This window comes from Mixophyes fleayi, chromosome 1, assembly GCF_038048845.1.
Source record: "Mixophyes fleayi isolate aMixFle1 chromosome 1, aMixFle1.hap1, whole genome shotgun sequence".
NCBI lineage: Eukaryota > Metazoa > Chordata > Amphibia > Anura > Limnodynastidae > Mixophyes > Mixophyes fleayi.
In genome coordinates, this window is record NC_134402.1 from 203,047,624 (window position 1) to 203,070,975 (window position 23,352).

The window sequence follows — 23,352 nt, forward strand, 5'->3', positions numbered from 1 at the left end:
TGTTGCAGTGGCAAAGGGGCTGGATATTTAAGGCAGCAAGTGAACAGTCAGTTCTTAAATTTGATGTTTTGGAAGCAGGAAAAATGGTCAGGCATGAGGATCTGAGTGACTTTGACAAGGGCCAAATTGTGATGGCTAGACCACTGTGTCAGAGCATCTCTAAAACAACAGGGGGTAAATGTATCAAGCTGAGAGTTTTCCAGCGGGTTTGAAAAGTGGAGGTGTTGCCTATAGCAACCAATCAGATTCTAGCTGTCATTTTGTAGAATGTACTAAATAAATGATAGCTAGAATCTGATTGGTTTTTGAAACCCGCCGAAAAAAACTCTCAGCTTGATACATTTACCCCCAGGTCTTTTGGGGTGTTCCTGGAATGCAGTGGTCCAAGGAAGGACAACTGGTGAACCAGCTATAGGTTCATAGGCCCCAAGTCTCATTGATGCGTGCGGGCAGCTAAGGCTAGCTTGTCTGTTCCAATCAAGGAGAGCTACTGTAGCACAGATTGCTGAAAAAGTTAATGTTGGCTGTGATAGGCATCAGAACAAACAGTGCATTGCAGCTTGCTCCATTTCCGAATGTCAGTCAGAGTGCCCATGCTGACCCCTGTTTACAGCTGAAAGTGCCTACATTGGGCATGTGAGTGCCAGAACTGGACCATGGAGCAATGAAAAAAGGTGGCCTGGTCCAATTAATTACATTTTCTTTTGCATCATGCATATTTCCGGGTGCGTTTTTGTCATTTACCTGGGGAATAGATGGCACCAGAATGCACTATGGGAAGAAGACCAGCTGGAGGAAGGTGTGTGTTACGTTCTGTCTCTGCCTGCAGTACTTCATCTCTCCTGTGGAGGCTGCTTTATTTATACCAGATCCTGCCTGCAAGGGGTTCCTCATTTGATCTGGTTCCTGATCACCTGTGTCTGACCTTTTTTAAGACTGCCTTTTCTAACAGACTGGTGTCAGTTAAATTGATTTCTGCTGGAATCCTGTGATCTGATTCATTGTCCTCTGGTATCTGACTCCTGTTTTTTCTCCATCATTGTCGTGAACATAGAGAGCTTGCAGTTATTTATAAGGGATAAATCATAACTACAGTGTAAATAGGTTATCTCAAATGAATCCATGGATAAATTGAGCTGTTAAAGTGTAAAGTTTGGAGACATTGGGCCTGAGTCATCAAGGGACGTATGTCCCTTTTCAGCGCGTAGCGAACGCCAAAGTTTAGTGCACATGCTCGGTTGCCGGGTCTGTTTACTTTCGCGAACGCAAAAACTGTACGGCCGCGATCGCAAAACCCATTTGCGACGAGCTACGAGTTCTGGGCGGGAACAGGGAGGTTCAGGGGCGTGGTGACGTAGTCAATTTCTCATAGGGGCGTTCCCGTCTAACTACGTCCAAGTCATACTGGTGCGAACGCAGGTGATCGCGTGTGTGGTGGCGTACGCAGTGCGCCTGCCAAGGGTCTAGTTTATCTCTCAGATCTAAACCACGAGCACACACAACTTATCCGAAGGAACGCCCATGTGATCAGGACGCATGCAGACCCTCACCTGCATACTCTGTGCTAATTAACCACTGCTATAAAGCTCGGCGTAGATGATGTGCCCTGTTCACTGCTGATTCATTTATTGGTATGTTTGCATGATATATTTTAAGATATTACTATGGTTTCTTTGGTTGATTTGTTTTAACATTTTATTGTTTGAATTGTCTTGGACTTTTTTGTTATTTTGGGTGTTATACTTTGTTTCAGATAATAGTTACAGATAATAGTTTGCTTGTATTGGGCTGTGTAGTACTTTGTAGATTATTTTTATCTTTTGTTTACTTTTTTCTATCTTTTTTAGTTTCCCATTGACAATTGTTTGCAAGTGAACAGGATAATCCTGCTCCATTTTGAGGTAAGTAACATGGGTCTAGGTCTGCAACCTGACATAGCATAGAAGCAGATGCCATAACTTCTTATTCACCCTCTGACAATTTTTGTTTTGTTTTTTTAGCCACATTATGAGTTTGGCCAACCCACTTGTTGGTGTAAGTATATTGTCAATGTTTCCTGTGCAAATAGGAGTGACATTTTCCAAACTATGAGTTAATTGTATTTTTTTCACATCCTTCTCTTTTCAAATATAGCGTTTCTTAGAAATGGCCGAGGCACATGTGTCAGCACAGGAGGGCAACCAGCATCGCCGCCCCCAAAATCAGCAAGTAACCCATCGTCGCCGACCAAGGGAGCGTGTGTTCAGGCCACGTGTCAGCCTCTTTGGCATGTCTGATGCTGAGGTGGTGCGGCGTTATCGGCTCCCGCCTCGTGTCATCCTGGACACCCTGCGCATAGTGCAGATTGACCTGGAGCCCAAGCGCAACAGCCCAACAGCAATACCGCCATTGACTAAACTGTTGGCGGTATTGCACTTTTGCGCGACAGGGTCATTTCAGACCACTGTGGGAGTCGCTTCAGGGATGTCCCAGAAGTCCTTCAGTCGTGTGCTAAAGGTTGTTCTGGGGGCGTTTGTGTTGCGTCTAAGGCAATTCATACATCTGCCACTCGGTGAGGAGTCCCTGGTGCCGATAAAACGGCAGTTTTCCCACATAGCCGGTTTCCCGCATGTCATAGGGGCAGTCGATGGGACTCATGTAGCCTTGGTCCCCTCCGGTGGGAATGCTGCTAATTTTTTAAATCGCAAGCATTTCCATTCTATAAATGTCCAAGCTATATGTGACGCCTCTCTCCAGATTCGTAACCTGGTAGCTATGTGGCCAGGGAGTACACATGACTCCTTTGCCTTCCAGCAATCAGGGATGTGGGAAAGATTGCAACTGAGGCAAGGTGGTGCAAGGCCGAATGGTGATGCGTGGCTATTAGATATTTTTATTATTTAACAAACATGTCATGTATGTAGTAGTTTAAAGTGGAAATAGTAATGTCTTAAGTTTGGTAGCTAAGTAGATATATTACAAAGGCACATTGCAATATCATTCAAAAGTACATTTAATTGTGATGTTTACCTTAAAATCCTACCTGGATAGCTGCCCATATGAAAAGTTGTTCAAAAACTTAAACCTTGGTTACAAATACATTGAATATGTTATGTGTCTGATTGCTTCTTTTGCCATTATTTGTCATCCATGTTGCCTGTCTTGTTGCCATAGATATAGTTATTTGTGTCTACAATTATGACACTCGCTCATATTTTTAAACTTTTTCATTCTTGTCACCCCTTGTAGGAGATAACGCATACCCTTTTCGCCCTTGGCTCCTCACTCCTCTATTAAACCCACGTACGGAGCAGGAGATGGCATACAACTCCGCACATACAGCCACTAGATCGGTTGTGGAGCGGGCATTTGGTCTTTTAAAGGCCAGTTTCCGGTGCCTAGATCGGTCTGGTGGTGCTCTAATGTATGCTCCATCCACTGTGTGTGATATCATAGCTCTGTGTGTGGTGTTCCATAACATCGCCATTAGGAGTGGGGTTCCTTGGGTGGAGGAGGCCGAGGTTGCTGTCCAGGAGGTGTTAGATGCTGACCCCAGCCCTACAGAATCAGTTGATGCTGTGTCTTTCAAGCAATATGTCCTGGACACCTACTTCTCTTGTAAGTGTTTTTGTAATGTTTTTAAAAAATACAACATACATAGCTAATAAGTTTATAATTATACAATTAATTTTTTACGGGGCCTCTTTGCTGGTATAATGGTTGCATCGCATCGAGGATGAGTCTGGCTTCTGGTAACCCGTGATATAGAAGGCAACAGTGGGGAGGAAGCAGAGGCCAGTGGAGCAGCAGTGAGTGACTGTGCAGCAGCCAACGATTGTGTGGCACGGGGTGCACGGGGGGCACGGGGTGTACGGGTGACAGATGGGGCAGAGATGGCAGATGGGGCAGAGATGGTAGATGGGGCAGAGATGGCAGATGGGGCAGAAGGGGCAGCGATGGCAGATGGGGCAGATATGGCAGATGGGGCAGAGATGGTGGATGGGGCAGAGATGGCAGATGGGGCAGAGGGGGCAGATGGCAGATGGGGCAGAGATGGCAGAAGGGGCAGATGGTGGTAAATAATAGTTGTATTGCTGATTAGAATGTGAATATGGTTCAATGTCAACATATGGGTTGGTTTGAAAATGATGGCGATGCATTTGGGGTCTTAGACTAGAACCAATAGAACCTTGAGAGTGGAGTTGTTCAATATGTGAAGACGGGTGCGCGCGATTAGGCCTACTTGTGGAACGATAATCGGGTGAAGTGTAGTATGATTGATACATGGGACTAAGAGATGGAGAGAAAGAAGTAGGAGAAGATTCCTGTGATATGCGTGATTGGGGATTGGTGATATACACTGCAATAAGGTCAGTGAGACGGGTAAGGGTAGTGTTGATAGATGAAAGGTTTAAGTCCATAGTGTTCTCTATACGGGTGAGGCTACTGTGTAAAGTGTGCTCCATACGGGTGAGGGTTGTGGCAATATCTGTGGTATTGGACTGAATAGTGGCATTTGTGTCTCTAATACTGTGATAGCAGGCGTGCAGTGATTCCCGTTCACTGACTTCTGGCTCCTCACTCATTGGAGTCTTGTTCAGACATGTTCAGGTTCTCCTGTATATCCTGTATCTCCTGTATTGTATTGTATTGTAATCTAAAAAAGGAAAAAAAGAAAGTGCAATTATTCCATTTCCTACGACGCTATCTATGTCAGGTAGCAGACCTAGGCCCATGTTACTTACCCCAAAATGGAGCAAGGTTCTCCTGTTTTTTAGGCTTGTTTTTTTAAGTGATCGCAATCTAAAAAAGGAAAAAAGAAAGTGCAATTATTCCATTTCCTACGACGCTATCTATGTCAGGTAGCAGACCTAGGCCCATGTTACTTACCCCAAAATGGAGCAAGGTTCTCCTGTTTTTTAGGCTTGTTTTTTTAAGTGATCGCAATCTAAAAAAGGAAAAAAGAAAGTGCAATTATTCCATTTCCTACGATGCTATCTATGTCAGGTAGCAGACCTAGGCCCATGTTACTTACCTCAGTATCCACCAATATCAACCGTTTCCTGACAGCAACAACTTTGAAAAGCCATGCAGAAATTGTCAGGTCGAACTATCGCATGCTGTATGCGATTTTATAGTGGTGCGTTCAGTTGCGTACGTGCCAGAACGCTAGGCGCGCTTGAGCAGTGATTGACAGGTCAGTCAGCTCTCTTAGTACAGGTTCCGCGATGGACGTGCAGACGCACCGACGTTCACTGAGAACCAATCGGTAAGCAGGATATTAAACTGTCATTTCTGAGAGAAAATGAGGTCTGCAGTATTCTCACGTACCGAACTGCGGGTGCTGACAGCAACGATGGACTGTTGTTTTGAGCCCGCAGGGAGGTACGTGGGAAATGATGAGAAACTGCAGGCATACAGAGCCGTGCGCAGGCGTCTGCGTATGCAGGTTGGTACCCGCCGATCCATCGTGCAGTTGCAACGCCGATGGAGTGATCTGCGGAGACGGCAGCCCGACCTTCTTGCAGATTTGAGGGCTGAAATTCTTGCTAGTAAGTTGTGCTCAAACACTAGATAATATGGCAATGTAATTTTTTCTTCTCACAGGAAATATGGACAGAAAAGGCCTATTTTCTGACCATTCTCATACTAAACGTATGAATAATGTTAGTCTTATTTGCGATTATTCTGATTATTTCCTATTATATATATGTTAAAAATTTTAGTGTACATTTTTTGACAAATTTAATGTTATTGACATGAGTACCATTTTAGCATTCAAAGCTACCATTCGCTGCATGTATGTATGTATTCGCTGTGTATGGTGAATACATTACAAAAATACACATAAGATAACACATCATGGTCTCCAACAGGACGCCAATGCAGCTCCGAACACCACCGCCAACATCAACAGGTGGTCACACCGGAGGCGCCAGGTGGTAGCCAACAGCCACAGGTGGAGTCAGCGGTGGTGGAGGATTCGCCGCAGTCCGCTGACCTGGCAGCATCACCTCTGCTATTCCAGAGCCAACCAGAATCCACCTCTCAGCAACCACAAGTGCTGGTTGAGGAAAGTAAGAACATTACATGGTAATTTTCGTAAACTTTAGTTGTGGTTTTTTTTGTCAAGATATGATTTTTGGCTTTTTTGGGTAGAACATGACAAACAGTTTTCACTGCCCATTCACAGTACAAGGCATCCTAAGTTCCCACAATGGGAAAAATGTCCTCCCACCAATTCTTGTCTTGTGCGCAGGCCAACTCAGCTGGCAGGCTTTAAAAATGCACCCTAGAGGGTGAGATTCTCCTTGGCAAAATTTTGCAGAAAGTTAATGTATACACCAAAACAATATAATACTATATACTTCGTATTACTTGTGTCTCCCCCTTCCCTTTAGGTTGTAAGCTCTCATGCGCATGGCCCTCTTTTGTTGTGTGCTCCTTCTACAGTACCTTCACCCTCTTGGCCTTGTTCGATAGGCCTGTTTTCCCTGTTTTCTTAAGCTTAGGCCTTCTTCTTGCTGATTTCTACCATCCCTTTCACTATCTGTCAGAGATAATCTGATTTGCTTTACCCTGTCACCTGTCTTTGTATCATGTTGTGTCTTGGTTCTGTTTTCAGTATATGTTATGTACTCCTACATTTATCAAAATTTAATGAATGGGGCCAGTGTTTGGGTAACATTCATATATGCACTGTACCGAGCTTACAAAATGCAAAGGTACAAGAACTGACAGCTAGCATTTCACCACATTGAAATGTATTAAGAGTGCATTTACTAAATTTGTTGTCTTTCATTTTTTGTAGCTGATGAGGAGTCGATGGGTCCTCCAAGGCACAGCCAGAGACTTCTGGGTGAATTAAAAAAACAAGAAAAAAAATATAAAAAGCATAAAGAAAAAACAAAACAAAAAAAAAAAATATCTAAAAAAAATGTTAAATACCTTTTATTGATTATTTTTTTTGTGTTTCTTAACATTTGTTAATAGTTTTAGTTTATAAATTAAAATATTTTTGTTACAAGAAAAACTGGTATATGTGTGATTTCATTGAACAAATTTACGTATTAGCATTATACACTTAAGTAAAGCTGTTGTTTAAAAGCCAATGGAGAAGAGGCCAACCAATAGGGTCACACCTCACATCCGGGATATAATGTGATAAGGCCCAAAGAAATAACAGTTATGTACGACATAACCTCTTTCTAAAACATATACTGAAAACAGAACCAAGACACAACCTGATACACAGGGAAAACAGGGCATAAACTCATTGGTGTTATATAGGTTAATAAAGTCATACAAAAATTCCTTCAGCAAAAGACACTTAACGAATAAAATTGGATCATTGTTTCTTTACAAAATAATAAGCTTCCACTCTTTTTCTATGCTGAAAACTCTGATCTTAAACAGACCAGAGATGTACTTTGTGTTTCAACAAAAGAAGGTTGTACTGTAATTTACACCTATCATATAACAATTGGCTGAGAAAGTATTTAGGCGTATCCTGATCCTTTTGAGTCTCCTGGATGCAATGGACAAGTCGAAGAAGTCTGTGCAAGTCTTTGTTGAAAATCACTGGATTGAAAACATAGGTTCTTTGAATAACTACTTCATTTCTGTTCATATTCTTTTCCTTCCAGCTGACACCAAAGGCTTATATAATATAATATATATATAATATAATACATATGACATTATAAAAACACATCAAATATACATGATATACTGATATATGATATACGATAAAACACTGAAAATATTTCAATATTACGAAATTTTAATCATCAAAACTAAAACATCTTGACAGGGTAAACAAAGTAGCATAACAAGGAGAATATATATTTTTACGGTTATTTGCAACCAGCACCATGATTCAACAATTGAGAGATACACCAATGATGTTACTATGCACTAAACAGCGTAGCGTTCGCTTCTGCACGTTATGCAAGTATGTGCCAGCGTGTACGGACGTGAACGGGTAGAATAGGAACACTTGCGCCGCAAGTCATGAAGCTGCGTATGTGAGTACGCATCTTAATGACTTCGGCCGTTCGCAGCCACAAAGTACGTGCATTAGTGCACGTACGTACGCTGCGCTCATTTTGCGTCCCTTAATGACTCAGGCCCATTGAGTCTGATGCAAATATACTTAATGGCTTTGCACATCTCAGTGTGAGGAGATAACTGTCAGGCCGTAGGCCTAGGGATACTGGAGAGGAGTAAACACTAACCGGTATTAGCGCAACTGGTCTAACAGGCGCGGAGTCTAACGTGCCCCTGGTGTTCACAGGGACCCCCGCAAGGAGGTTTGGACTTTGCTGCACAGGGCACGCAGGTCGCAGTCCTATTACCCAGTCACCAGTGTAGTGTAGAAAGGTCAGACGGTTCCGGGTCACAGCAATCGGGAATATCAGGTACAAAGGGTAATCCAAAGGAATAGTCGCCAAGCCGAAGTCACAGTACAGAATGGGTCACACAGAAGAGTAGAATGGTCGCCAAGCCAGGGTCACAACAGGTAATCAGGAAGCCGAATACTCAGGAGTATGGAGAATAAGGAAGCCAGGAACACTGGTGGTGAACCAGTTACTCTGGCACCCTAATGGCGCCAGAGACAGGTTTAAATATAGGGCTGACTGTGCAGTGATTGGCGGAGAGGAGGAGGCGGAACTGGTAGGAGAAGCGGCGTCCTGTTGCCTAGCAACGGGACTGAGAGCAGGGCGCATGCGCCCGAGTACCCGGCAGCCGACAGGGAAGTCAGACGTCCGTTCCCCGTCTGACGGGATCAGCGGGGACGGCGTTTGACAGTACCCCCTCCCCTCCTCCCTCTCGGAGAAGGATTAACTTTCTTCAGAAATTTAGCAAGAAGGCGAGGAGCATGGAGATCGGCCTCCGAGACCCAAGATCTCTCCTCAGGACCGAAGCCCTTCCAGATACTGAGGTTTGCGCTGGAAGAAACGTCTCTTCAGAATCCTCTCGATCTCGAATTCATCACCTACAGATGTCTTGACAGGTGGAGGAGGAACAGGTTCTTTGAAAAATTTGTTGAGAATTAGAGGTTTCAGCAATGAAATATGAAATGTGTTATGGATTTTGAGTGCCAACATGCCCTGGCTGCCGTGGGTATGCTGGTGCTTGTAGTTATACAAGCACCAGCATGGCCACACTGTTTTTGGCAACCTGGCTGGCTGGGACTTGTAGTTCCACAAACAAAATTGGTGTCAGTTTGTTTTTTTTAACCATTTAGCGCCGTATTACCCTACTAGCCACAGCCCAGGGGTAGTAGGAAGAGCCCTAGTGCTATCAGCACTGGGCTGGTTCTTTCTAGGGGGGGGGCCCGCTCGTTTTTTTCAGCGGACCCCACTCCCTAGGGAATCCAGCCCAGCGCTGAACAGTCGGGTTGGTTAGTCATTATGGTAGGGGGAGCCCTGCCGCGCGTCCCCCTGCTATAGTGCCGCCAACCCTGGCTGGCTTGCCTAGTGCTGGTAAAGTGAAAATCGGGGGGACCCCACGCAAAATTTTTCCCCGATTTTCATGGGACCAGCACTAGTCAGGCAGCACTAGGGTTAAGCATAAATAGCAGGGGGACCCCACGCTTTTTTTTTTAAAAAACTTTTATCTGTTCTTTAACTTTTTACCAGGGCAGTGTAACAGTGATGTGTTTGCCAAACACAGAAGAGTTTGCTAAACTCGTGAGTGTTTACATCGCTCAAAATCGCCAGAGATGACCAGCGATTTTGAACATGAGTGTCAAAATCGGAGCTTGATACATTTCCACGATTTGCTGCGATTTCAACACGCTGGCAAATTTTGATACATTTACCCTCATGAGGACTTTGTCTTGGCACTTTATGGCGGGCACAAACCGAACATGCAGATACGAATCTCTGAACATCCGAAGCAAGTTTAGGCCACCAGTAGTATCTGGAAAGGAATTCCTTCGTTCTTTTGTAACCGGCATGACCAGCAAATTTGGACTCGTGTGCCCAACATAGTAATTTAGAGCGGAGATGTGGTTCCACAAACAAACACCCCGGAGGGGGAGAGGTTGCTGAGGAATTGGTAATGGCCACTACTTGTATCGGATTTAGAATCATCTTGTTGTCTGGATAGGGGAGAGCATCCGTATTATCAAAGGACCTGGAAAGTGCATCGGCCCTAGAGTTCTTGGAACCGGGACGGAAAGTAAGGATAAGTTGAAATCTGGAAAGAAGAGAGACCAGCGAGCTTGACGGGGGTTAAGACATTGTGCCTCCTGGAGGTAAGTAAGATTCTTGTGGTCTGTCATTACCGTGACGGGATGTAAGGCACCCTCCAGCAAGTGGCGCCACTCCTCAAAAGCAATCTTGATGGCCAGCAATTCCTTGTCGCCGATTCCATAATTTAGTTCACCCCCGGAAAATTTCTTAGACAGGAATCCACAAGTCTCCAGTGTACCCGAAGAAGATCTCTGGGACAGTACTGCTCCAATTCCTACCGAAGAAGCGTCTACCTCAAGAAAAAACGGTCTCCCCTGGTCAGGCTGTTTGAGTATAGGGGCCAAAAGGAATGCTTCTTTAAGAGTTTTAAAAGCCTGTATAGCTTCGACAGGCTACGGTTTGCTGCAGGCACCTTTGCGGGTTAAAGCTGTGATGGGACAGATGATGGACGAAAAACCTTTAATAAACTGACGGTAATAGTTGGCAAACTCGATGAAGCGTTGAGTAGCCTTGAGGCCAGTTGGTAATGGCCAGCTGATAATGGCCTCTACTTTTTTTGGATCCATCAGCAGACCGGTGCCGGAAACTATGTACCCCAGAAACGGAACTTGTGAACATTCGAAAAGGCATTTCTCCAGTTTACAATATAAGGAATATTTTCTGAGACGAGAAAGAACAGTCTTGACATGAAGGCGATGAGAATATATATCAGATGAAAATATTAAAATATCGCCCAGGTAGACAATCACAAACTGATACAGGAGATCCCTGAAGATCTCGTTGACAAAATCTTGAAAAACTGCTGAGGCATTGCAAAGTCCAAAAGGCATCACTAAGTACTCATAGTGCCCGTCACGGGTGTTAAATGCCATTTTCCACTGGTTGCCTTTCCGAATGCGGATCAGGTTGTAGGCCCCTCAGATCTAATTTAGAGAAGATCTTGGCTCCTCTGATTCGATCGAACAGTTCTGTAATTAAGGGGAGAGGATAACGATTCTTGATGGTGATGGCATTAAGACGGCGGTAGTCGATGCAAGGTCTTAATGAACCGTCTTCTTTACGAAAAAGAATCCAGTTCCTGCGGGCGAGGTGGATTTTCTGATAAAGTCTCTTTGAAGGTTGTCTGAGATATATAAAGACATCGCCTTCGTTTTGGGAAGAGCCAGTGGATAGACTATACCCTTGGGAATGGTTTTGCCGGGAATTAGTTCGATGGGAAAATCCCATGCCCGATGTGGCGGAAGACTTTCTGCAGCAGTCTTGCTGAAAACATCAATGAAGTCTAAGTACCGCTCTGGTAGTTTGACCTGGGAGTCCAGAGAGAGACAAGGAAGGTGGTTAGGAGGAAGTACTCGAGAGAGACATTGGTCGAAACATGAAGAACCTCAGGAGGTTACTTGAGCGTGAACCCAATCGAATTGTGGTGAATGTTTTCTGAGCCATGGTAGCCCTAAGATGATGGAGTTAACGGACTGCGGAATGACAAGGAACTGAATCCACTCCTGGTGAAGAACCCCTACCTGCAATTGGACTGGTGCGGTGGTGTAAGTGATGGAACCGTTGCTGACACGGTTACCGTCAACTGCAGTAAGAACCAATGGTTGCGGCAACGGAGAGCAGGGTATGTGAAGCTTGGACACCAGAGTGGCGGAGATGAAGTTCCCTGCAGATCCAGAATCCACAAATGCAGAACAGTTTAGCGAAGTATCCGAAAACTTGAGGGTGACAGGCATCAGAAAACTGTTATCTTTTGAAGGAGAGGGAGAATGGAGACAGGAACCTAGAACAACCTCCCTGGTGTTGCCTAGGCGGTGAAGTTTTCCGGCTTCTTTGGACAAGAAAACAACAGATGGCCGGATTGTCCACAGTATAGACACAAACGGTTCTTAATCCTACGTTCCCTTTCATCCCGAGACAAACGAGAGCGTCCAATTTGCATCGGCTCTTTGGCTGGAAGAACTGGAGATTGGAAACGGGGAGCCAGGCGAACAGTACGACGACCCTGGATCTTCTCCGTAGAACGCTCTTGATGGCGAATGTCTACCTTGATAGACAGAGAGACCAGATCGGCAAGCTTGGACGGAAGATCTTGGGAAGCCAGAGCGTCCTTGATAGGATCAGACAGACCTTGCCAATAGGTAGCCATTAGAGCCTCATCATTCCATCCTAATTCTGAGGCTAAGGTATGGAACTGAACAGCGTATTGACCTGCTGTAAGGGAGCCTTGACGAAGAGCTAGCAGACTAGATGCAGCCGAAGACACTCGTCCGGGCTCATCAAATACCTTTCGAAAGTTCTCAATAAAGGTGTCAGAATGGATGAGAGATCCATCTCTCCGCTCCCAAAGTGGGGAGGCCCAGGCTAGGGCTTGTCCCGTCAGAAGAGAAATAATATAGGCCACCTTAGCTCTCTCGGATGAGAAATTCTCCGGTGTCAATTCGAATTGGATGGAACACTGATTCAAAAATCCACTGCATCCTTTGGGATTACCGTCATACTTCTCCGGGGTAGGAATCCATAGAGTTCTAGAGACGGCAACAGCTCCGGTAGGAGGCACAGAGGCTGGACAAGGAACAAGGGCTGAGGCTGGAGCAGCTGCCTGAGGGATGCTCAGGGAATCCAGGCGAGAAATCACCCCTTGTATACACTGTAAGAGTTGCACTTGGTTGGCCTCTTGCTGTTCTACCCGTACTCCTAAATGGATGAGGAGATCTCGGGCTGAGGGTTCTCCGATACCGTCAGTCATGGCCAGAGTAAACTGTCAGGCCGTAGACCTAGGGATACTGGAGAGGAGTAAACACTAACCGGTATTAGCGCAACTGGTCTAACAAGCGCGGAGTCTAACGTGCCCCTGGTGTTCACCAGGGACCCCCGCAAGGAGGTTTGGACTTTGCTGCACAGGGCACGCAGGTCGCGGTCCTATTACCCAGTCACCAGTGTAGTGTAGAAAGGTCAGACGGTTCCGGGTCACAGCAATCAGGAATATCAGGTACAAAGGGTAATCCAAAGGAATAGTCACTAAGCCGAAGTCACAGTACAGAATGGGTCACACAGAAGAGTAGAATGGTCGCCAAGCCGGGGTCACAACAGGTAATCAGGAAGCAGAATACTCAGGAGTATGGGTAATAAGGAAGCCAGGAACACTGGTGGTGAACCTGTTACTCTGGCACCCTAATGGCGCCAGAGACAGGTTTAAATAGAGGGCTGACTGCAGTGATTGGCGGAGAGGAGGAGGCGGAACTGGTAGGAGAAGCGGCGTCCCGTTGCCTAGCAATGGGACTGAGAACAGGGCGCATGCGCCCGAGTACCCGGAAGCGGAGTCCCGCGGCAGCCGACAGGGAAGTCAGACGTCCGTTCCCTGTCTGACAGGATCAGCGGGGACGGCGTCTGACAATAACCATGTCACTTGCCTTGGTTACAAAGAGTTTTGGGACACTTGAGTAGACTGTGTGGGGCCGATCACAGCTGGAGATCCTGGTAGGCAGCATGTGAAAGCCTATATATAAATATATTTATATATTTATATATATATAAATATGACCTTCAAAGTAAAATGTTGTCACAGTTCATATTTTGGGAAATCTGGGAGGTACTTCATACTGAGGAGCAGAAATCACACCATTGGTTCTGATCTCCTTAAATAGCTGGCTAATCCTCTGCGGAATTGCCGGTAATACATTTACCATAGTGTCCTGCTCCCTTGTGTTCTCCCTGTCAACTGTTCCTGTTGTTTCCTGTCGGATAGTGGTATCCCTGTGTACCAGACCGTTTCCGTTCCTGTTTACGCTTCATTGGATTTCCCTGTGTACCGACTCGGTTCTGCTTGACTCTTCTCCTGTGTTGATATCCCGTATGCCAGATCTGATTCGGTTCCTGACTATTCTACTATCTATTCACCAGTTCCAGTCAGCTAACTCCAGGACCCCGGTAAAGTTGTGCTCCCAGGCATGGCTCCGGTGTGATCTGCAGCTCCTCTGCTCATCCTAACCTTATACGTAGACACAGCCCCTGCAGCATCCCTGCACTCAGATTTCAACAATCTCCGGACTCTTACCAGTACTGTGGGTTGCAGTTACCCCTGGCAACCGCCTGAGAACTGTTTCCCTAAAATCTCCGGACTATCACTAGTACTGTGGGTTGTAGTTACCCCTGGCAACTGCCTACGTTCAGTTTCATCATCTTTACCTATCACTGCAAGTTTCGTTCCTTTGCGGACAAGCACCGGTACAGAAGTTACTGTGTATCAGGGGACTTCTCTATCAGCTGTTCTTTTATTCCAGTGGCCAGGAGTGATATATCCACTCGGTGTCTCACCTGACTCCCTCCTGCACTTCCTACTCTACGGCCTTGGTAGCTCTATTCCTAGGTTCTCCCCAGCCAGTGCACATCTCACGGCCCTCTGTTTGTCTGCAGCCAAGCCTGTCCCCATCACTAGGGGCAACAGTGAACACCAGGCTTTTGGAGCAGACTCCGGGTATTTCTGTACTGGCTGGAGGGGATCCTAACACCTAGTTATCCTGGTATTCTGTACCTGCATTTATCTTTTTGTGCCTGGTATCCAATAACTCCTGCTGTTCCTATGTACTTGTTGTGCTAACTGCTTTACCATTGTCTGTATTTAGTTTATATCTGTGTGATCTGTTTTTAAAATAAAGACACTGTTATCATCTCAACTACTCTCCGTGGTATTCATATTGGGACCCCTAACATTTGCACTGGCTAAAATATTAGAGCCTGCAAGTTGCACGTTCCCGGCTCTTGAACAAGCATTCCTAGTGTGTTGGAATATGGACTCTGTATTTGAGATCCCATCATAGAAACTTTCTAAGACTGCTGATTTGCTCTCTGATCTGGAACTCCAACCACCTACTTTTGATGGGGACTTGGTACAGTTCTATCCCCTTAAAGTTTTTTGTATTCTATTTTCCAACTTTTTTTTTTTTTTGTTATAACCAACAAAATCAAGTAGATTTCAAAACCCTTTATTGAGATCAGAAACCTTATTCTTTCAGATCTTTTAGTGTTAGCTGACTGAAGTGATTGAAGAGTTTTCCCCATTAGTTACAGACCCAAACTATGATTCATCTTTGTCATCTTCTATATGTCCAACTACTCCAACTGTGACATGAGGGATCACACGATATATGATCTATAGTTACATATAGTGCCCTGCTGGTTTGAGTTGGAGTGCATACTTTACTGTTTCTATTTCTGTAATTCAGTTAATTCAGCCAATCGACAAGTGGCTTGGAAGTCTGACAAGACTCTTGGATTCTGTAGTTTAAAACTGCACTTGTGTATATGTTTATGTGTTCTGTGTGTGTGTATGTATGTATATATATATATATATATATATATATATATATATGTGTGTATTGTAAGGGCATATATTATATTATAATATCTGTGAATTAGCAGCTCCACCATTTTGTGAGTGACAGAACCTTAATTGGACATGTTAAACCATAAGGTTTTTTGTCTATGGAATAAATATATATATATATATATATATATATATATATATATATATATATATATATAAATATATATATGTGCTTGTGTATATACCTTGGTTTTGTGGGTCATCTTACCCATAATAATAAACCTAAGGCGCCATACCCCTTCTTACCTGACATTTTGAACCTTACTTGGCATACCATCCATTCCTGAAGGGAGGCAGCCACTTTGATATTAAGGAGGTGTCTGGGTGTGAATCTGTATTGGACTATTATATTTATATTCACATTCATTCTCAACTCTGGAATAAGCGCCACTGTTATTGTCATCATTCTTTTCTATTCTAACCTGGTATTGACACTAATAGGCAGCATTTTCAGATTGATATATAAACACCCCACATCTTACTACAATGTGGAGAAACAGTGAGAGAATTAACACAAGATCTGACCGTCACAAAATCTTTAATGATACCAACAACATAGACCCTACATCAGAATTAGATAATCTCTTTTGGGATATTGAAAAATGACTTGGTAAAGAAACCAGGATGTGGTGGGACATTAAGGGACTAGAGCAATACATTGCAGTAAATAGAATACCAAGAGGACTCCGCATTAATAAGACCCCCACTTTTGGTAATACTAATTCTGAATTCATGAAGGAATGGGATCATATCCTTCATGACTGCTCAATTAAATTTATGAAACTTATTATTCACGAGAAAAAGAAATCTTTTCAAAATTTGGAAGAAGAGATATCCATTAAAGACAAATTACTAGAACCCTATAAAGGGAAGGCTGATTACCTCATTAATGAAAAAGTTCTTAATAAGAATTTAGAAAAAGTAGAAACAGAGGAAACCAAAGAGAAAAAATTTCTGAGGGATAAATATGACTATGATCACAATAACATCAAACAATGGAAAAAACCTACCTCTAACCAGACTTACAGGCACTACCAATATCCTACTAATATGGATGTTCACTGTGATGAAAGGAGTGATACGCTAACCATTCTGTGTCTCGTTTCTCACATAATGTGGATTATAGTACTTTTTATAGCCCTTGCTTTTGTTCCCCAGCTCACCAGACTACAACTGCATTGTCGAATTACATGTGGTTAAGGGGACATTGTAGTCCAATGTAAATATGTATATTGTGTATTATATATTGATGATTTGCAGTAGTGTTATTCATTGTTCTTAAACTGAAGCCAGGAGGGTTATGGGTAAAGATCAGGTGGTGTCCACAATACATTCATTCTCCCCCCTCCTTCCTCTACAGGAAGCATGGAACAGCTGGGGACCCTGTGACATCACAAAGTAGTGTATGGAGTTAATTTTAGGTGGGGCTCACTGCTACCTTATCCTTGGAAGTAGGGGAAGCCAATTAGCATAATTTGTTCTCCTTAGGATTAGTCCAGACGATCTGTCTGCATCCCAGCAGGGGGCTTCTGTGAAAGGACAGCTCATCTTCACTGCCCTGTCTAAACCCCCTAGTCCTGCACTCGCCAATGGTTAAGAAGAATAGACCCAGGGGTTTGCCCAGGAAGGGGAAAGACTGTGGAAATTAGACCTGAGATATAAGGAACGACTCCAGGGGGGGAAGGGTGTTCATTCTGGGATTTCATTCATGAAGGTGCAAGATCTAGTTTTGAGTTGTCGTTCACTAACTAGAGTCTATATATGTAGCTGAGAGAGATCCATGGGTCGTGAAGTCTGGACAGCTAGGTGACTATATCTCCTTAAGCTATTGGGGTAAGGGACAGATAATGTGTTAAACCTGCCTGGCATTTATTTACTGTGTGTACATAATATTGTAGTGTTGTTTGTATGACAATAAATATACCGTTGTATTTTCATAACTACATTTGCCTGAGTGACCATACGAATCCTAGAAGGTACTGGGTAGACTTCCCTGGCATAGGAAGGCACCCGTGGGTGGCCATCCAGCGTGAAGTGGGTAGCATTGGGCCAGATAAACCTGGTATCTTCACATTCACCAATGGAAATATGTAGAACCAAAGGAATATAATAGAAGACCACAGCACAGTCCCACTATCAAGAAACCTACCACTAGAGAACCATTCCCCCTTAAAAATAGATTTAGAGTATTGGACAGCATAGACACTAGTGATAGGATTTTTTATCCCCCGTTACCACCACCCACGAAAGGGGGGGTCACAGAAAACAGATCAAAGAAAGTATTCTACTAGCCTCACCCATGAAATGCAGACTGGTAGGAGAAGGGGAAAACAAGGTGGAATCAAAAAGGTCAAGGAGAAAATACATATTACTACTATTGAAGCTCTTAAAAATAATGGTATTTTTAATTTATCCAAACACCAGGTCAGTGAAAATAAATTCTCTGTACTCAGTAAAGGATTAACTTTTGTCCCTACACAAAAACCTAATAAATTTCAGATGTTCATAGACATCAATAAATACACTAGCAAACTTACCTTAAAGAGACATTTTATTAGGAAAGATGCAGCCATCACTTTTAACTTTGACAGTACATCCAAATCAGGTCTGAAACCTAAATCTAAATTTTACCCATTAGAATCAAGGAGTAGCCATATTGACCTGTTTCATAAACTAGTAACCTCTGCCAATCTGATTATAAACATCCTCGTGATACTAACCTCTCTAAACAAGAAAATATTGCCTTGAAAAAACTACAGAAAAATAAAGACCTGATTATTAAACAAGCAGATAAGGGAGGCGATGTGGTCCTGCTAGACAGAATAGACTACATAGAAGAGGCACACAGATTACTACAGGATACAGTTTCATATAAGGTACTTCAGAAAGACCCCACTCATGAATTTGTCAACTCACTCAGGGAAATTTTGGTCCAAGGCCTACATGAACAGGTTATTACAAAAGAGGAATATCAATACCTATTAGTATCTAACCCAGTTATCCCGATCTTCTATTATCTACCCAAGAGTCACAAAAATCTATGTAAGCCACCGGGTAGGCCTATCATAGCAGGCATAGATTCCCTAACATCTCATGCCTCGGAATATGTAGATATTTTCTTAACAAAATATGTGATTAACCTAGATTCTTATCTCAAAGACACAACAAGTGTACTTAATTTACTACAAGGTTTTGAATGGAATTCCAATTATATTTGGCTAACCATAGATGTACAATCATTGTACACTGCGATAGAACATAAGAAAGGGACGCATCTTGCAAACAATTCTTAGATCCAGACCCTCATATTTAATCCACACATAAAAACTTCATATGTGACCTCATTCTATTTATTTTGACCCATAACTGCTTTAAATTCCTAAACACCTTCTAGCTCCAGTGCTGTGGTACAGCTATGGGGACGATTTTTGCGCCAAGCTATGCAAATTTAGTTAAGGGGAGCTGGGAACAGGAATATGTCCTTAAACCAAATACGTTTTCTAAGCACATTAAAATATACAAAGTTACATAGATGACATTCTGATTATATGGGATGGAGACACAGATTCCATAAAAAAATTCATGTCATATATTGGTAACAATGAATACAATCTAAAGTTCACAGCTTACTTCAGTCCCGATAACATAGAATACCTGGACTTGGTTTTGTCTGGAATAGATGATAAGGTTATAACCAAGAATTTTATCAAATCGGTCGATACCAACAGCTACCTCCACTAGAAAAGTAGACATGTTAGTACCTTTACTACAGTATTAAATATGCATAAATAAACAATCTAATACATTTTACTAATAAATGAATGTGGATTGGAACCTTAATAAATATGAACTATATATATATGTGAATGTGTAAGTGCGAGTGTATGCGTGCGTTATTTATCGTGCAATTGCGCCATGACACGTGGAGTACTGATTGCAATCGCACGGTAAAACAATATTAATTGATATACTTTCATTCAATTATTCGACTTTGACAGCTCCACCCTTTGATAGTACACAAAACTATCACCTTAAAGATTTTATTGCAGGATCTCAGTAGTACGTTTCATTGTTCAGTAATGTAAGTCCCTCTTTGTGTATGACTACACTGTCTGTAGATCTCAGACAGGTTACCATAAAAGAGAGTTATAATCCTAGAAACAATTTTCTTTTAGAATGGAACATATACCTCTGGAGCATGGAGATAACCTTTTATATGCCCTTCAAGGGTGCGACAGAACATGTATCAACAATATAGAATATCCTACAACAGTTCTTCATGCCTAACATGTTCATCTGTCCGAAGCATGTCTTTTAGCTTAGACAATATTTAAACAATGCATGTTCACCAATAACACCATCCTATGTCTATCAACAATGTAATTTACGGTCTCCTTCAACCTGAGTTAGTATATACACTCTAATAATATCGACATTTCTTGTCATCAACACTTGTGGGGCGGGCTATTGTCTGTTCGTTCTTCCCAGTCTCCCAATACTCAAGTTTCTTTGTATGTGAAACAGTGATCGGCCTGCCAAATATTGGGAGACTCCAAACTAAGGGACTGTCTTACCTTCCCCCTAGTGGCCTCCCACCCCATAATTTGGGTACCTCAGGAATATTTAGTGGAAAGATAACTAGTCCTACTCGATATAATCTCTGAGGCACGTGAGAGCACACCCAGCACTTAGTTTGGTCTAAAACCTTACCCACCCAAGAATGATAATCATTCTCAAGGATGCCTGCTCAAGTCCGAATATTACTGGACTGGCATCGCTGGATGCACCTCTCTTTAATTGGGACTCCATAACGTACTTATGGACGTAATACTCCTCAGACAATAGCCCCTCGCACTTTCTCCAGGCTTCAAGATTTCCAAATTTTCCTTTACCCCTGAAATAAATCGATTAATTGGCTGGACCCGATTGTGTTAACACCTTCTCCTTCATCCAAAACTCCTCAATATCACTACCTGAACGAGCCTCGGTCCCCTGTTCACAATTGAAAGAACTGTCCTGAAAAGAGAATGTGATGAGAGAAACACAGAATAGGAAAATCTACCACTTCATGCTGGACAACTGTCTTTGCAAAGTCCTTGGCTGAGGGTAATTGGAATCTTCTCTGGGTGTTGACTCCTCTGCAGTGGATGGAATGGGTACCGGTGTCTCTCTGCTACCACTAAGGACGTGATGCTGGTCGACAACACTTGGTACCTGTCTGTCAATAATATTCCCTAATACTCACCAATCATCATCATCATTTATTTATATAGCGCCACTGATTCCGGAGCGCTGTACAGACAACTCACTCACATCAGTCCCTGCCCCATTGGGGCTTACAGTCTAAATTCCCTAACACACACACACACAGACACAGACTAGGGTCAATTTGTTAGCAGCCAATTAACCTACCTGTATGTTTTTGGAGTGTGGGAGGAAACCGGAGCACCCGGAGGAAACCCACGCAAACACTGGGAGAACCTACAAACTCCTCACAGATAAGGCCATGGTCGGGAATTGAACTCATGACCCCAGTGCTGTAAGGCAGAAGTGCTAACACCTTAGCCACCGTGCTGCCCAATGAAGTTTTCCTCTGTACAGGGTCAAAGGATGGCTCTATGTATTGTGCAGGGGTCAGAGGATGGCTCTCTGTGTTGTGCAGGGGTCAGAGGATGGCTCTCTGTGTTGTGCAGGGACCAGAGGATGGCTCTCTGTGTTGTGTAGGGACCAGAGGATGCTCTCTGTGTTGTGCAGGGACCAGAGGATGGCTCTCTGTGTTGTGTAGGGACCAGAGGATGACTCTCTGTGTTGTGCAGGGACCAGAGGATGGCTCTCTGTGTTGTGCAGGGACCATAGTATATTGAGTGTAAGGATGTTCTGCAGAAAGTGTTTTGGGTGGAGGAATGCTCTGCAGGATTCTTTCGGGAGCAGATACTGTTTGGTGATATGTTATGTTCTGCAGATATCTTTAATAAGCAGGCACAGTCTTGGAGGGAGAAATGCTCTGTAGGGATTTTGTAGTTCTAATTTTTTATGAAGTTGCTTTACTGTGTCTTTCTAAGACACCCAGGCCCTAAACTACGATAAAGCTAAACTAAGAAAATGTAATAGTACTGTATGTGTGTATTCCAGTGAACACACAAATCTGTGAATTAGCAAATCCACCATTTTGTGAGTGACAGCAATCTCACTACATGATAGTGCTGAATCTGCAGCTTACCGCAGGATGTGATGGCATACCATGTCTGTATTTCTCAAGGAACACGTCCATTAAGGCTTCTGCTTTAATTGTGGTAATTTCATTGCTTTTTGGAGTTTGAGTGGAAGAGTTTCAATAGTTTTCTTACAGTTTAGATGGTGTGTAAGGAACCTTAATCGGACATGTTAAATCATAATGTTTTTTGTCTATGGAATATATATGTGTGTGTGTTTGTATATATATATTTATATATATATATATATATATATATATATATATATATATATATATATATAGATATACATATATATATATTGTAACAAAAGGAGGCATTTAGCTGGCAATATGCAGAGAAAGCAGGGGAGTAGAGTAAAACATTGGCACAGTTATGTACCTAGGTTGAGATTAAACCAGGTAAAAACATATGTGTAGTTTAAAATTGGTTTACTTACATGATTTAAAAGCTGCTTCCTCTCAGCAAACAGACAGGGTGGGTCTGATAGTCTAAACAGAGCCAGGGATGGGCGTTTCCTTTTAAAGAGAAGGTGGGTGTGTCACCTGTCCATCAAGCTAGGCCTGTGGGAGGAGTGTCAGGTATAAAACCCTGCTTGTTTCATTGTTCAGGGAGATCAACTCTGGGCTAGCTGGCTGATCTGGACAGAGAGCTGGACTATGTATAGTGAGCGTTGAGGGTCTCCATAATTGCTGTGCAAGTATACGGTGTCAAAACATTATTACCATCCTGACAATAGAGAACCATAAAAAGGAAGAAGTTGTACGCGTGTGCTTCTGCAGTAGCGGGCTCTTGCCACAAGTGGTGTCAGGAGTGGGATGCTCCGGGAAGCAAGTTTCCGCTACCCAACCCGCGCAGACGTCAACATGGAGGAAGTACTGAGAACCCTCGTGAATGTGGCCGCTGCGCAGCAACAGCAGCAAGCTCAGATGCTACAAGTCGCCGAGGCACAGGTGGAAAACACAAGGCTCTTAAGAGAAGAGTTAAGCCAGATGAGGCATGACAGAAATTAACCACCTGGTCCTGTTCTCCAGAAAATGTCACCAGCTGATGACGTAGAAGCATATCTGGTGTCTTTCGAGAGACTTGCAAAAAGGGCAAAATGGCCTCCTAAAGATTGGGCGGAGAGACTGGCGCCATATCTGACTGGTGAAGCTCAGCGAGCTTATATGGATCTAGATGAGGAACGGGCCTCTGATTATCTGTGTCTAAAGTCTGAGATATTGGCTCGCATTGGAGCCCAGCGCTATCACCAATGGCGCTATGATAAAGAAAAACCGGTCAGAGCGCAAGTGGCTGAGCTTTCTAAAATTTTAAAGAAATGGCTGCAGCCTGAGGAGAATTCGCCTTCTCGGATTATTGAAGTTCTGGCGATAGATCACTGCATCCGGGGGATGAATCGCGATTTGCAAAGGTGGGTTCTGCAATCAGACCCACAAACTTATGAAGAGCTTGCCACCGTGGTAGAAAGGTTTTGTGCAAATGACTAAAGAACCTGCATTTGTGCCAAAGCCGCTGCCACGCCAAAAGCCAGATTTGACAATCCTTGCCACAGGGCCCAATGGCAAAACTGCTA

General features: G+C 43.4%; 1 protein-coding gene and 1 long non-coding RNA gene across 10 annotated transcripts in view; both read left to right on the forward strand.

Moving 5' to 3' along the window:
• The window catches only part of LOC142148381 (casein kinase I-like), a 69,183-nt gene that overhangs the window by 17,655 nt on the left and 28,176 nt on the right, over positions 1–23,352 (forward strand). The window lies entirely within an intron of this gene.
• On the forward strand, positions 1,808–3,313 carry LOC142148442 (uncharacterized). Its single transcript, XR_012690852.1, has 3 exons — positions 1,808–1,901; positions 2,001–2,034; positions 3,229–3,313. It is a non-coding gene; the product is annotated as an uncharacterized LOC142148442 (long non-coding RNA).